Source organism: Schistocerca cancellata, chromosome 6 (genome assembly GCF_023864275.1).
Source record: "Schistocerca cancellata isolate TAMUIC-IGC-003103 chromosome 6, iqSchCanc2.1, whole genome shotgun sequence".
Lineage (NCBI taxonomy): Eukaryota > Metazoa > Arthropoda > Insecta > Orthoptera > Acrididae > Schistocerca > Schistocerca cancellata.
Window position 1 is genome coordinate 514,713,668 of NC_064631.1, and position 17,610 is coordinate 514,731,277.

The window sequence follows — 17,610 nt, forward strand, 5'->3', positions numbered from 1 at the left end:
CTGTGCTCCAGCAGTGTCATTAGGCGGCGTACACGGCAACGATAGAGGTCGTTGACAAACCGCACTTCTTCTTGTAGGTGTCAGCTGCCGAAAATAGGCCCACTGAAGGTCGGAATCTGAGATCATATGGGAACTTTGGTGAAAGCTGGTCGTTGGTTCGAAATGAGGCAGCGCAGTGGTCAGCACATTGGACTCGCATTTAGATGGACGACGGTTCAAATGCATGTCCTGCCATCCTTAAGGCAAATGCCAGGATGGTTTCTTTGAAAGGGCATGGCTGCGTTCCTTCTGCATCTTCTCCTAATCCAAGCTCTGTCTCCTAATCCAAGCTCTGTCTCTAGTGACATCGTTGTCGACGTTATCCTGCTCGGAAGCGATATGTGGGGAATAATCATCGTACTTTTGATGAGTTTTAGGAGAAAGTAGAGGACGAGATAGACGGGATGAAACCCACTATAGGCCGGCCGCGGTGGTCTAGCGGCTCTGGCGCTGCAGTCCGGAACCGCGAAACTGCTATGGTCGCAGGTTCGAATCCTGCCTCGGGCATGGGTGTGTGTGATGTCCTTAGGTTAGTTAGGTTTAAGTAGTTCTAAGTTCTAGGGGACTTATGACCTAAGATGTTGAGTCCCATAGTGCTCAGAGCCATTTGAACCAAACCCGCTATAAAAGAGGGTTCAGGAATCCAAACGGACCTGAACGAGTTGATAAAAATGGACTGCAGATCAGGGTGATTAGAGGAAGAGCTTGAGGAGGTCGTTCTTATCGGGGAAGAGGAGACTTTCATAGTGAAAGGATGTGAGAAGAGGCAGAAAACTAGTTGCCACGCGGGTCGAGGTCCTAATGCGCGAGGGAAAGAATAAATGGCCCGAAAACAATAACAGACATAATGGAAGGTATTGGGAAAAAAATAATAGTGGCAAAAACATTAATCATTGTTCGCATAAGGAGCAGGTTCAAAACTGAAACTAAGAATGGATTGAAGTCATGATACAGAGCTTGGAGAGAATAGAAGGAACAATGGCTAGTGGACGAGAGGAGATGGCAGTTGATCGAGTGGAGTTACAGGCTACAAGTAGTAGAGCAGAAGGGGTGCGGGATCAGCAAGCGGAATTAGCGAAGGAAGTGCCGATTAAGGAGCATATTGTCGTAGAAGACGTCAACAAAGAAACAAGCAGGGCAGGAAGCGATGATGAAAGGAATATAGAATTCGATGGAAAATTTGACGAACTGGGACAGGGAGGAATTACAGAGGAGAAGAGGATTACTAAAACAGAGCATAGGACAGTGACAAATCTTATTTAGAAATTATCATGCTCACAGAATATGTTCATCAGATCGAGGATCGACTTGCTCAAGAAAATGGGCCTTCCGACAAAGAGAATGATTCTAACCCAGAACTGAAGCTAATAGAGAGCCTGAAAGATAACTGTGTGGTTGGGGATTGTAAGCCGAAACTGTGTATAACTGAATTTCTTGCTAACAAACTGAAAATAGTTCTAAATTTCCGATTACAGATTTCCTAGAATCGGCATAGCTATCCCACTTTCGAATATGAACACATTTACGCAAATTATCTTTTATGAATGTGATATTAATTGGTTTGAAATGCATCTGAGTGTAAATTAGATTCCATAAAAGAATGATTAATAAGAATAATCAGAATGATTAACTGTTAAGTACTTTAAATGTGACCTATTACAAAACACATCTGTTGAATTTACATGAAATTTTCTAATTGAAAACTGTTCCTAATACTATGTCAACATTTCTCACTTACAGCCTACAGCGAATTCTTACTTGCAACAGAAAACTAAATCTCCTCTGGGTGCACTGCAAATGATGCTCTGAAATAAACCACTCTTCAGCAGTCAGCCTTCTCATTCTTTATTCATTTAAGCTGATTAGTTTTTGATTCTCTTTTCAAAATTGTCAGTTATTGTTCATCCAACAGTGCAAGGCGTGACAATAAAAATTTTACCGAACAGGTTTCTTTGAATAGAGGGGATATGCTTTGTGAAATGTCTAGAAATGACAAAATCAAGTATTTTGAAATTCTTTTAATGTCATAGAGTGAATTCCAACAAATACAAGTAAACAGCATTCTCACTCTTTCCGCACAGTTGTACTAGGTGTCTGTCTCTACATAATATTTCTATTACAAAAATTTGTTTTCTTGAATTAGTAATGCAGTACTATTTAACTAATATAAATGAAGGAGGGCTAATTAGAATACTAAACACATGACTAGTCGTTGTCCCTGATTACCAACATGTAGATATACTTGGACACAATACAATCTTTGATCAGTAATAACTGCTGAATACGCGCTTGCAGATAACAAACTCAAAGTAAGTTTCCTTTCCACAAAATGCTATCTCCTTATACAATGATCTCAAAATTCATCCTTCTTCTCAGGTTACACATCATCGGACATCTCAAGTGGAAATCTCTGTGCAGCACGTTTGCTATCCAATCTGATCATTCCACTATGATCCAAGACCCTCTGTCCACGACTCCACAACTAATACTGCCCATGCTTGCAACTTGACTCGACTTTTGCCTAGTAGCTTTCCCATGCTTTTCTTAATAATGCAACTTCTGGACACCAGAGACTATGTAGCTCCTTTGTTTAACATGAAAAGATATTTGAAGCGACTATATTTCGAATAAATAGACAATTTTAATTATATTTACATTCAAATATGTACCAGCTGGTACTATACCAAAGTAACTGTGATTTAATGTGTAAACCTTTCAAGCCATGCCAGTTTCAGTAGGTATCTGGTGACAGCAGTAGCACACACACATGGAAGCGAATCATGTAGTAGGAAAGAAGAAGGAAGTATCCGACGTTATAGAAAATTATAGCGCTGACAGTATTTTTGCAAATGTTTTGAACGAATTACAGCATCCGCAGGAACATGAAAACAGTAGTGATGATTATTTCATTTTTAAGGCTAAAGAAGTAGACGACATTGATTTTAAATTCCATTAGTTATTTGAAGAAGAGGCGGGGCTAGAAGAATTAGTACATGATCGGGCATCATTATCAGCAGAGTGCACCAATGAAGATGTCGAAGAAGAAGAAGTTTCTGACTGCATGGCAGAGAAGCATGGCCAGACAGATACAGAAGAAGGGGATGTGGCAATTGGAAACATAGATATCACGCTACAGGAAAACGTAGAGGAAAATGTTAAGATGATTATGAGGGAAAAAAAACCTCTGGGTAAGACGTTGAGTGTAAAGAGCAGATGGTTATCAGGGCAAGACATTGCAGGAAATGTAGGGCCAAGGCAGAGTGTGAATAGACGGTTCGAGCAATACGGCAGTACGACATATATGTGAAATAATCTGTTTGTGTAGGGCCTAATGTCACAGGAACCATTAGAAATGGGACACGTATGTAATGATTTAGAAGAAAGCATGAATTCGTTGAGGAATTAAAGCGCCTGGTTTACTCCAGAAGGGAGCATAAAAGAAGACAAAGTAGGAGTTCAGTAGAGGAGCTACTAGAGTTTCCTCAATGAGTTAAGTGTCAGCTTTAAAAAAAAATCGATGCTCAAAGACAAATTGGAAACACAAGCTGAGGAAGAATTCGTCAACATGACAAAAGAACAATGACATCCAAATTTAACATAGGCAATCTTCAAACATATGCAAACACAAAAGAAGTCTAAGGAGATAAAGAGTGAAATCAGCAAATTTATATTCATTTACAATGGACCATTTGAAATAGTATATGTTCCAAATGTAAAATGTTATTGTCTTAGATACTCAATAAAGGCAAAGCCTTGGGTGTTAGAGGTATAGTTGACTAAAAAGGCCATGTACCTAGGGTTCAAGGAAATCCAACACAGATTTAGCTTAGATCTGAGGAAATAATCTTCTAGATAACTAATTACAGTGATTTAACAAGAAAGTGAGAATATATAATATGTGTATTTATTTAGTTTGAGTTGTTCGATAGTAACATTCACATAAGCATCATAAGTTACAAAAACCTTCCAAACGAAATATATAGCTCTAAGGAATTATGCTTCATGAGAAGCCTTGTGTCCATAGCATGCGAAATATATAGTGCTGGGAGGGGTAAGCAGAAGACTGACTAAAAAGTAGTGGAAGTAATATGAAAAGTCAAGGATAGGCATAAAGGCAAAGGATGCTCATAGAGTGCTTCACTTACTTGTGACACTTGAACGATGAATTGAAAGCATTAAATTATAAAGTGTTTTATTACATAAGTGAATGTAAAAAATTGTGATTTATTTAAGAAAAATTCTGATAGTTTTAGTTTGTCACAAAAATTCCAAAAATTGGTAGTAAAATACATGTTTACACAGCATAAAGTAAGAATTTATATACCAGATACAAATATATAAACGCATAGAATATTTTTTGTATATGAATATCGGGCTTCTTAGGTTATGTTGTCCTATTGAGAAACACTGACTTGTAATTGTTGACTATATGATGCAAAGAGGTTAGTATAAGAAGAATATTTCTTACAACACAATCGCAAAAGGCTATTTCATCAAGAAGTGGGGTATATTTATGGATTTGAAGGATGTGAAGTATTTTTCGTAATTCAACAAAACACTTGTATTTCGGGGGGGGGGGGGGGTGGGGAGTCGTGACAGCTAGGAAGTGCCAGCATGTAACATATTTAAATGCTATAACCTTTAGTAGTTCATGTTGATCTTTAATTGTTATTTTGTAAATGAAAATGACTGATGATTATCTCAAGTTTAAAAGTTGTCAACCAATAGAATGAAGGAAATAAACTTATGAAGGGGCTCCACTTTGGGCTTTCTTGTTGGTGAATAAGATAGCATTTCATGGCTGAGCCGTGAGGAAAGTGAGGGGAAAAGGCAGTTGTCAGCAGACTAGCCAAGGGAGTGGATGCAATTCGCGTTCTGTACGTAAGTGAAGTTGAGAATGGTAAATTACTGCGACCAGTGCCAACACTCGGAGGCGAACAAAGTGCAAAAGTCGTCTCTATCGTTTAAGTTGTGGAATACAAGAGTTTCCAAACTAAAATTGATGGCAACTTTGGGTGCAGCTCCCAAGGGCGTTATGGCGCCCACAGGAGCAAAGTTTGATTCAGTAACGTGCACCCATACTGAGACATGAAGACCTCGTTCATCCGCCTCGCCGTCTAAACAGCAACAACTCACCGTCTTCATATTCAAGGCATAATAGATCTTACATTAATCTACAGTATCAGAAGTGTAGAGATCTCAGTCGATATTGTAAAATATGTGATGCAGAAGATTAGAACAATGAAGCAACTCAAGCTAATGGTTTTAAATATTTGTGTAAGCAACTTTCTCTTTCTATTATTCAAGTAACTCCATGTAATAACTATATAAATGTGCTTTTTTTTTAAGTTACAGCTACGAAAAATTCTTGTCGTCGTAAATAATATGAGAATACGACATTGAACACTTCCTCAGATCTTAAGAACGATAAATGGATTGAATGGTCGGTTTTCTAATTTAAGTTTACTGAAAATACTTTTCTATTAAAGTAATTTTTACAATAGATTAATATTGAAGTTATTAGTGACATAATAATTTCTTTGGTCACATTGTGAATTTTGCGTTAATAGCGAATGTGTTAGAAGTAAAATTTGCTTTTTGATCTTGAGCTTTTGCAGAAAGTTAAAGTAAAAATACTTAAACGTTTCAGAAAATTACGAATATTTTCTTTAAAGCAAAGAACTCGAGTAAATTCAAGATCCTACATTTAATTACTTTAAAATGTCCTTAAGAAACATTGAATAACATTTGATCCTTCAAATCTGGTGACCAATCTTTGTAGTTTTAGTTAGATCTTCAGGGGATATCTCACGTTAAAGTGACCACCGCTTTCGTCGATCATCGCTGACGCTACTTATTGTTGTGGATGCTGACTGGAACCACCAAATGCGTAACGTAGCCGCAGTGTTATTTCGCCTAACGATTAAAACAGTGCTCTACCACGGATCGAACCATCTCATCAACTCTGGGTTTTGCTCACAAAATTCGATAGTATAAAGTGCCTTATCAAATTAGGAACACTGATAAAACGTTCACTGAATATTTTGCAGTTAAAAGGTCAAGATAGGTTTCTTCTTGTTCCGATACAATGCAAAGAGCGGAGTTTGTAAACCCTTCTCATCTTCCTCCGAGAAGACAGTATCCTTAAGTAATACAACACGAGTTATGAAAGTGGGGGTGAACGCAGACTGCATACGTTAACATCTTTCCATAGTTAAAACTGATAACCAGCCGTACGAAAAAGATGAAGTGGGTTGTTCTGACGTGAACTTAAAATTATAATCTTGCAGATACGAGTTTACGTAGGGAATTATAGGCACAATTGGGCCTAAACAAGCGTCGAACAGTTCTGTCACAACTTCTTCTTGTCACGTTTCGTGTACCTTAACAAAAATAATGTTTGTTACGAAGACATTTGTCCTTCGCCGAGTGTATACTTGATTATAAAACTGTCATTATTGCATTGTCATTTATTTTCTCCTCGCGTCTGCTTCGCTACAAAGCTGTTGTCATTCCATCTAAAAACTGCCGCAGAAGCACAGGAAATCGATATTACACCCTGCCAAGTGACGTGGTTGCGCCGCTTTTCAGTGCCAGCAGTTTAATATGAAACGTTCTATCAATATAATCCCTTACAAGATATTGGCCACGGAAGCAAGAAGATCCCCTCGCGCAGCGCATTTATTTTCGCGGCGTACTTCTTTCCGAAACTAAAAGCTGTACTCTTTGCGCCACTTAATCTTGTTAGCGGAACGCTGTCACCTAAGCCCGGATCGAAGCGCTGGTGAGTTCTCCGAATCTGCTGATTATGTCAAAAGAAAACCGAGGCTCGTGCCGTCGCCTCGCGCCGGATTAACGATTCATTTCAGAGTACATGAAAAGATGGCCGGGGCGCTTTTTATACGTTTTGCAAAGGGAATATCGGCCCGTATCGGATAACGCAATTTGGCGCGCGGCGCGTCGTGGTGTAACATGGCATCGCGGCGGTCGTCTCGTGAATTGGCTCATTTACGCAGCCATCACCGCGGGACACGACAAAGTATCCTAATTGGCTGGGCGCGGGGCGGCAGGCTGTCCAATTAGATCGCTGGCGACGAATTGTTTCCTCTGCCGACCGCGGGGTGTCTCCACCGGCGCGGCCTTGTCCGTGCCTTACATCTTGACAACCACTGTCCGACTCCCAGCGGCGTGACGTAACGAGAGCACTTGCTGCTTAATTTACAAGAGCTGCATTCAAATTCTGCTTCCATTATCCAGTTCCAGGTTAAACATGAAATGTAAAGCTTATCATTTAATAAATTGCTCCTTAATAATTTTTCAGAGCCGCCGTGAATATCAATAATAGATCGACAAAACCATAACTTTCGCGACGAACATATCTACCCATTAGAATTTTGGCGTTGGTACCTCGTCTAGTCATGCAGGTTTTCACGTTCCCTTCAGGTTTTGTGATTATTTCTTATCTGGCCAACGTGCGGAACAAGCCGTAAATTAAATTTACGTTATGTGCCTATTTATGCATTCGAAACAAAAATAGATGCTAGTAGTGGCATAAAACGATATAAAAATGGAAGAAAATACAAATCTGTTCTTAAGACTTGGAAACGTGGATACTAACAAGTTACACTTAATCTTGGAATCAACTGTCTCGATGAAAACGCTGCTGACATGTGGCCCTAAGCCCAATGAATCCGTTGTTGTTATTGTCTTCAGACCTGAGACTGGTTTGATGCAGCTTTCCATGCTACTCTATCCTGTGCAAGCTTCTTCATCTCCCAGTACTCACTGCAACCTACATCCTTCGGAATCTGCTTAGTGTATTCATCTCTTGGTCTCCCTCTATGATTTTTACCCTACACGCTGCCCTCCAATGCTAAATTTGTGATCCCCTCATGCCTCAGAACATGTCCTATCAACCGGTCCCTTCTTCATGTCAATTTGTGCCTCAAACTCCTCTTCTGCCCAGTTCTGTTCAATACCTCTTCATTAGTTATATGATCTAATCTTCAGCATTCTTCTGTAGCACCACATTTCGAATACTTCTATTCTCTTCCTGCGCAAACTATTTATTGTCCATGTTTCACTTCCATACATGGGTACACTCCATACAAATACTTTCAGAAACGACTTCCTTACACTTAAATCTATATCGATGTCAACAAATTTCTCTTCTTCAGAAACGCTTTCCTTGCCATTGCCAGTCTACATTTTATATCCTCTCTACTTCGACCATCATCAGTTACTTTGCTCCCCAAATAGCAAAACTCCTTTACTACTTTACGTGTCTCATTTCCTAATCTAATTCTCTCAGCATCACCTGACTTCATTCGACTACATTCCATTATCCTCGTTTTGCTTTTGTTGATGTTCATCTTATATCCTCCTTTCAATACACTATCCATTCCGTTCAACTGCTCTTCCAAGTCCTTTGCTGTCTCTGACAGAATTACAATGTCATCGGCGAACCTCAACATTTTTATTTCTTCTCCATGGATTTTAATACCTACTCCGAATTTTTCTTTAGTTTCCTTTACTGCTTGCTCAATATACAGATTGAATACATCGGGGAGAGGCTACAACCCTGTCTTACTCCCTTCACAACCACTGCTTCCCTCTCATGCCCCTCGATTCTTATAACTGCCATCTGCTTTCTGTACAAATTGTAAATAGCCTTTTGCTCCCTGTATTTTACCCCTGCCATCTTTAGAATTTGAAAGAGAGTATTCCAGTCAACATTGTCGAAAGCTTTCTCTATGTCTACAAATGCTAGAAACGTAGGTTTGCCTTTCCTTAATCTACTTTCTAAGATAAGTCGTAGGGTCAGTATTGCCTCACGTGTTCCAACATTTCTGCGGAATCCAAACTGATCTTCCCCGAGGTCGGCTTCTACCAGTTTTTCCATTCGTCTGTAAAGAATTCTCGTTAGTATTTTGCAGCAGTGACTTATTAAACTGATAGTTCGGTAATTTTCACATCTGTCAACACCTGCTTTCTTTGGGATTGAAATTATTATATTCTTCTTGAAGTCTGAGGGTATTTCGCCTGTCTCATACATCTTGCTCACCAGATGGTAGAGTTTTGTCAGGGCTGGCACTCCCAAGGCCGTCAGTACTTCCAATGGAATGTTGTCTACTCCCGGGGCCTTGTTTCGACTCAGGTCTTTCAGTGCTCTGTCGAAATTTTCACGCAGTATCGTGTCTCCCATTTCATCTTCATCTACATCCTCCTCAATTTCCGTAATATTGTCCTCAAGTACATCGCCCTTGTATAGACCCTCTATATACTCCTTCCACCTTTCTGCTTTCCCTTCTTTGCTTAGAACTGGGTTTCCATCTGAGCTCTTGATATTCATACAAGTGGTTCTCTTTTCTCCAAAGGTCTCTTTAATTTTCCTGTAGGCAGTATCTATCTTACCCGTAGTGAGATAAGCTTCTATATCCTTACATTTGTCCTCTAGCCATCCCTGCTTAGTCATTTTGCACATCCTGTCGATCTCATTTTTGAGACGTTTGTATTCCCTTTTGCCTGCTTCATTTACTGCATTTTTATATTTTCTCCTTTCATCAATTAATTTCAATATTTCTTCTGTTACCCAAGGATTTCTGCTAGCCCTCGTCTTTTTACCTACTAGATCCTCTGCTGCCTTCACTACTTCGTCTCTCAAAGCTACCCGTTCTTCTTCTACTGTATTTCTTTCCCCCATTCCTGTCAATTGTTCCCTTATGCTCTCCCCGAAAATCTGTACAACCTCTGGTTTAGTCAGTTTATCCAGGTCCCATCTCCTTAAATTCCCACGTGTTTGCTGTTTCTTTAGTTTTAATCTACAGTTCATAACCAATAGATTGTGGTCAGAGTCCACATCTGCCCCTGGAAATGTCTTACAATTTAAAACCTGGTTCCTCAATCTCTGTCTTACCATTATATAATCTATCTGATACCTTCTAGTATCTCCAGGCTTCTTCCATGTATACAACCTTCTTTTATGATTCTTGAACCAAGTGTTAGCTATGATTAAGTTATGCTCTGTGCAAAATTCTACTGGACGGCTTCCTCTTTCATTTCTCTCCCCAAATCTATACTCAACCACTATGTTTCCTTCTCTCCCTTTTCCTACTCTAGAATTCCAGTCACCCATGACTATTAAATTTTCATCTCCCTTCACTACCTGAATAATTTCTTTTATCTCATCACACATTTCTTCAATTTCTTCATCATCTGCAGAGCCAGTTGGCGTATAAACTTGTACTACTGTAGTAGGCATGGGCTTCGTGTCTATCTTGGCCACAATAATGCGTTCAGTATACTGTTTGTAGTAGCTTACCAGCACTCCTATTTTTTATTCATTATTAAACCTACTTCTGCATTACCCTTATTTGATTTTGTATTTATAACCCTGTATTCACCTGACCGAAAGTCTTGTTCCTCCTGCTACCGAACGTCACTAATTCCCACTATATCTAACTTTAACCTATCCATTTCTCTTTTTAAATGAATGAATCCAGCGGACGGATGAAGGCTGTTGACTAGCGTAGTGTGAGGGCGGGCCCATTAACAGAAACCGCCATCTGCAGTTTGGATGTATTCTAATGAATAAACAAAGCGGACGAGTACAAACAATAGCATACATATTTTGGTAGTTGTTCAAGGGGTTTTGTAATAGCAGAGAGATTTCCTTTGTTGTGTTATCGTTTTTTTTAAGTATTGAGATGTTTGCATAATGGCGGGGACAAACAGTCGTTGTGTACACTTTATATTATACATAAAACTGTGAGTGGTTTGGAGTATGTTTTTGTTGTTGTCGATCCCTTCTATTGGTCAAGTTGTGCCAAAAATTCCTCGTCTCCCAAATTCTATTCAGTACCTATTCATTAGTTACGTGGTCGACCCATCTAATCTTCAGAATTCTTCCGTAGCATCACGTTTCGAAAGCGTCAACTCTTTTATATGTAAACGTTTGTTGTTAGCTTTCCAGAAAACAGGCTGTAATTGTCGAGAATAAATAAATAAATAATACTATGCAAAAATATAACTGAAATGAGTATTGTCAACACAAGTATCTGTCATAACGATCATAAAAACAGCTCCGTGAATAACACAGGTTGTGAAAATGCCCTATCGGAATAGCAACTAAATTATCTTCTGCCCTTATCCAGCTACTGCTAAAATAGAAATCTACCTGAAAATCTTCTGTCAGGACTCTGACAACAAAGCAACAAAGTATCAGATTTCGTTTCCTATTTGTGAGATAAAGGTAAGCCTAGTACTTCTGCCCTATCCCATCAGACATAATGAACAACACATACAGCATAGAAGTGAGTGGTAGAAGAGGAACTTTGCAAACATGCAAATGAAAGCGGTAAATAGACTATAAAACTCCATATATTATAATCTTCCAAAGTACAGACCATTAAAGCACACTGACTGTGTAATAATAGCACCTCTTATTTTAAGGAGAAAAAAGCAGGCTTTCAAGATTTCGGTTTCAGCAATCGATCCCGCGGGAAAATTTGGGTCATTATTCTGATAGTAGTCGGTTATGATCTTCTGAATGTGCAAATACTAAACTTACAGCTTGTCTGACACTCGCTCCGCCCCACTGTAGGCGCTTAATGCCAGAAAACGAAGTACTGTGCAGACAGTGGAATGAGCAAGAGGTTCGTGTTCATAATTTCTGTGAACCAGCATGCCATAGTGCGGCTCGTGCAGGAGCGGTGCGGAATGACGCTCAGACTGCAACGTTTAAACGTAAGTCGTGACTGCTAAACCTCTTCTCACGCGGCTATTCTACTAACTTCTATACGAGAAGAAAGCATATGGCGTTTCTTTGTGCTGTTATTTATACCTTTCAGTTTTGTTGTTGCAGTCATAGGCAACTTCACGCGTGAAGGTGTGCTAGGTACAGAGCAAAATAGTGGACTGGCGTTAGAGACTTCTTTACGTGAGGATGATGACGATCATGATGTTGCCGTATCACCAGTCGTATACGTCGTCGTTACAGAGGAGCAGGGATGTGAAAAGGAGAAACGATGTTATGGTGAAGACTGCTGAGGACATGTAAGATCATCGAATACCACTTTACCCCTGTCTGTAACAGTATATAAACGAGCTGCTTTTAGAAAAGTGGAAAGATGGGAGATATGTCTTTGAAGAAAGTCAAGAATAACTTTAGATTATTTAAGCACGGAGCAGAAAAACTGCAGTTCCTGTATTGCTAATACCACCAGGTGGAATAAGATAGCATCAATTGCTAGATGTGTTTGGCTTCCGGTATTCAAGGGTTTTCTTCTGGACACCAATATGAACTTCGGCCAGCATCACAACAACCTTTATGAGCCGTGTGCGGCTCGTGTTGGTGCCGTTCATAGCTTGGTATCTTGTAATAGCGATAGTGGCGTCTCGTTTCCTTAGTGTGTTCACTGGCGCCAACACGTTTGCTCGCCTTGACTCTCCGTGAGTACAGAAGCGCTTATCGATAGCGCGTACTGTGGTGCCATCTTTGGAGCTGCCTCTAGAATCCCGGGTCGTCGTGTGTCGAGCGAGTGGAGTTGGGACGGAGCGCCAGTGAGTTGCGGACAGCCAGTACTCGCCCGACCGTAGGCGACACACATGCACTGTCCGACGGATGGATGTGGTCGCGAAAGTGCACGTCAAGGACCGGATTCAGCGAGTTTTGTTTGAATGGACCGTGATATTCGAGTAGTGCAACCTTCACCTGTGTGTGTGTGTGTGTGTGTGTGTGTGTGTGTGTGTGTGTGTGTGTGTGTCTGCCCGTCGAAGTGCCCCCCTCCCCCCCAATGGCAATAAGTTGTCACTCGACGATTTATACTGGGATCTTTCCGGTGACTGACTTCAGTGGGGACGAACGTTGGTTGGTCGTTTCTGTCGGTCGTCGCAGCGGACGATGTGCATTTGGTCTTCCGACCGCTTCTGGCTTCTCTGTGTTTGTGCCGACTTATAATTCGTCTGTGTTGCTTTACAGTGACTGGTTTTGGAATTGTGAGTTGTTGGTGGAATTGTTCCCGAATCCGTGTGTATCTTGCGCTTTTGAATGAGCAGTTATTTTCATGCTGTCTGCGTACTGGATTTGGTGAGGGGTGGCGCATGGAGACCAGTTCGGTTGGGACGCAGCAGCGAGCAGGTCTGTGCAGCGCTAGGGCGAGCCCGGGCAGCGGGCAGCGTACTGCCACTGCCGGATCGAGGAGGGTTAGATGCAAGAGTGACGACTTCGTTGCACACCGAACCCTGGACGTTTAAGCTAAGTGAAGAGTTAGCTGCTAATGCAACCTCGGCTATTCTGAGATCTCGCCTTTGGTCAGCGGGTTGTTTCTCCCAGGGCTTCTGAGCCTGGCGCAACGGGTGAAGTGTTTTGAGGCAGTGAAATATTGCAACCGTCGTTCTCTATTTGTTGTTCATCATTGAATTTAGTATTCTTATTATTGAAGCGTAACCAACGGTATTTTCCACCTTGTGGCCGCTAAGGCCCCAGTTACCTGTCCTGGAGTGTTTCCTTCGGCCTTGGGTGTTTTCTGAAGATGTAGTGCTGTGTGTCTCTTCGCCCTTGCCTAAAAATATTCCATCGTTGCCAAGGTGATCGGACGTTAGGCGGATTGGTTAGTCGGTTGGTCGGCGCTTGAGTTTCCATCCTGTTACGTGAGTTCAACTCTCGGCTGCCTGTCTCACCTTACCTCATGTTTGAGATACCTTCCCAGTCCGAACCTCGCAACACTTGCTGAGAACCACTTGTCCTGATTCCTTAGATTGTGATGTTTGTTTTAAGAATATTTGTAATTTTCTAATTACTGTGTGTGGCCTTCAGCCGAGCAATAATTTCACTTCTTTTATAATCAGGCCTTCAGTCATGTTACAGTTTGTTTTAAAACGAAGTATTTATCTTAATATGTGCTATTTGGAATTGTTCTTCTGACTTCTAATTCAGGCCTTCAGCCGTTTGTTGTTTGAGGTTATTGTTGGTGGCCTTCGGCCCTAAAATTGTGGAATTTTTTTTTCTGCGATAAGGCCTTCAGCCGTCATACAGTCAACTGTGTTTTTTAAGAGATTGTTTTAAAATTTTAATTTCTTTATTTAAAGTTTACGTATTTGTTGTGCAACTGACAGTAATTGATTACGGCCCCATCCACAATAGAAACCTTATACTGCCCCATCCTGAGAAACCAGCTCTCACTTTAGGAGCGGTCTCTTCTTAAAGGCAGTTATGTGGACCAGTATTTTGGTTCGTTTTCAAGTAAGCTTTGTATCGAAGTGGCTAGACCACAGACAGGCTAAATCACTTTGCACTTTTGACAGCCTTTCCGACAAAACCCTTGAATACCCGGAAACCGAATAAATTCAGCGTGCTTTGTTCATTGTGCCTACTTGCATGATTTATAATATGTAGCTGGTGCCAGAGAGCTCTTTACTCTGACAGTTTTTATGTAGCGATTCATGAACGCAGTATAAATAAAAGAAATGAACAAGTGTGTCATTAAAAGAGTAGTGTAGTGGTATTTAATTATTAATACCTCTGTTGTGTGTTATCGTTTTCGGCTGTAAAGCTGACACTGTTAAAGTGAAAGACATCTGCGCTATTCTTTAACGTGATTGGCATGATTAAACTGTAATTTGAAAATCAAGTTCATTTAACAGTAATTGTTCACTTCCCTTATCGATTTCGATATACACGGACGAAAAAAATCCTTACACCAAAATGAGTTGTTAGAGAGTAACGAAAGCTGTTAGGCATATTTATATATCTGACAGATGAAGTCTCATCAAGTTTCGCGCTAGTCGCGTAAGAGTGCCACAAGCAGCGCTACCACGAGGATATAAATCAGGTTTACTTTAAATACCTGCTGTAACGATCGTGAGTTTTAGTTACGTTTGAGATATGACATAGTGAGTTGATGTTAATTAAGAATGCCTTTAAGTCTATGAAGACGCCATTGTCAACAAGTGGCTGAGTTTGAAGGAGACCTTGCAATAGGGCTATGAGAAGCTGATCGTTCCTTCCACGATATTGAAGAAAGACTTGGCAAGAACATAGCCACTGAATATGACTGCTGCCAGTGGTGGCTATGGGAAGGTACGGTCGCAAGAAAACTGGGATCCGAACGGTGGCACCAATGAGAGGGCAGACCGTCGCATACGGCGTATGGCTGTGGTATAACAATTTGAGCAGCAGTTGGCACCACAGTGACACAACGAACTGTTACAAATCGGTTACTACAACGAAAACTCCAATTCAGACACTCTGTAGCGTGCATTTCACTGCCTTCAAACCACTGCCATTTGCGACTTCACTGTTGTCACTGGACGGCGGAGTGGAGGTCTGTTGTGTTTTCTGACGAAACTTAGTTCTGCCTCGGAGCCAATGATGCTCGTATGTTGTTTAGAAAGAGGCCATGTGAGCGCCTGCAAACAACCTGTCTCCTATTGATAATTCTTCCAGGTTATATGGCCGTGGTCTATGGAATTCTTCTATTCCTAACGTTTCGTCCAATACTACGTCGGACATCGTCAGAGGTATGGCTGGTCCTGTTGAGTCATGCCGACTGACCAGTCGGGCGTCAGAGAGCGGCCTAAATACCGAGGAAAGTGGGCGTGGTCTCCGACGCCCGACTCGTCAGTCGGAAGGACTCAACAGGACCAGCCATACCTCTGAGGATGTCCAACGTAGTATTGGACGAAACGTGAGGAATAGAAGAATTCCATGGACCACGGCCATATAACCCGGAAGAATTATCAACAACAGTACCATCCGGTCGTGAAAGCCTTCATTGTATAACCTGTCTGCTGCCTACACACACTTGACGTACACCTGGACTTATGGTCTGGAGTTTGATTTTGCATGAACCCACAAGAACTCACGTCGTTATCCATCGCAGTCTGACAGAAAATTTTTTATGCAAGTCTGGTGATTTGAACTGCTGTGCTGCCGTTCATGAACAACATTGCAGGGGTTGTTTTCCAACAGGATAACGCTCGGCTACATACCGCTGTAATAACTCAAAATAGAGTACTACGCAGAGTGTCGACTTGTTGTTAGATCCGCAGTTCTGTCTCCAATCGAGCACATATGGGATATCATCGGACGATAACTCCAGCGTGATCCATACCAGCATTAACCATTCTTGTATTGATCGGCCAAGTGCAACACGAGTGGAATTCTATCCCACAAATTGATATCTTTCACCTGTTATTAAGGTACCAGCATTTCACATTTGGAATGGCTTTTTTGTGCTTACATTAACTTGTGAACTTGCAAGGTTAATCACTTAAATACGTTACTTAGACAAATGTATTCCCGACGTTTCTTTACTTTACGTTGATTGTTTCTGGAGGCTCAGAGGAATTACAGACATCAGCTGCCACTGGTGAGTAAAGCTGAAAATTCCTGGTGGACGGGGATTCGAACCCGGATCTCCTATTTACTAGGCAGATGCCCTGACCACTGTGATTTCAAGACACAGTGGCCATCGCAACACGCACTACTCTAGCACGTCTCCCGTCAGACCCAAATCCTCAACTTATCCACGGGTCACTAATGTAGTGGCCTTGCCTGTTACCCTCATTACTCTCGGCATTTCGCCGTTTCGCCGATTCCCGTATGGTGTGCATTTGCACTGACGAGATCGCTGGCCATCCTCGCCATAAGCGTTATACTAATATATATATATTCTTTCGTATATATATATATATATATATATATATATATATATATATATATATATATATATATCCGAAAGAACAGACGCGACATACGCATACAGGGTGACAGGGTGAGTCATAAATGAGGAAAAATATGTCGAGGATCGCATGCTGCTATGCGTAACACGTGACGCACCGTTGTTAATTTCGTTCTCCTCGGTGCACTGTGTACGTAAAACAAAAATACCTGTTAACCTTTGGACGAGATACCGACGAGCCTCACGATCACGACATGTCATTCACCCATAGTTACAACACATGACACACCAGTGAGCTGATGTGTACCTGCCAGCGTTTGAAGGATATGAAAAAGAACAAATCCCATCGTAATGTATGTGAAATTGTATCAGAACTTGTGAATCACATGTTGCCGGTGGTAACGGAGTGTACAGTCCCATATTAGGGAATGTGTGTCCTGTAAGTGGAAAGAGTGGTCAACGGCGGAAGTAAAACCGCGGCGTGCATGACGTGTTTACAACACCTCTGCGCTGCTCACTCTGCCCGATACTCGCCGTGTCGACAGCTGCTAAAGATAGCGTCGCAGTGTTACTACAATACCATGGCAACTTTCACAAACGAGGAATAAGCCGACATCCACCTCACCTATGTACTTGCAGATGGAAGAGCTGACGTTGCAAGGCAACTGTATAACGAGAGGTTTCCTAGCCGGCGCCTTCCATCCGCAAAACGTTTTACTCTGTGGACAGGCCCCTGAGGGAGTATGGTGCATGTGTAGCACCTCCAGGATTTATTGGTCGTGGCCGACCGTCGACGTACAGTGTGGATGACGCAGCAAAAGTGTTACAGACGGTTGCGGAGGACCGAACAATAAGCACCAGGTCTCTCGCCACTGCGGTCGGAATATCA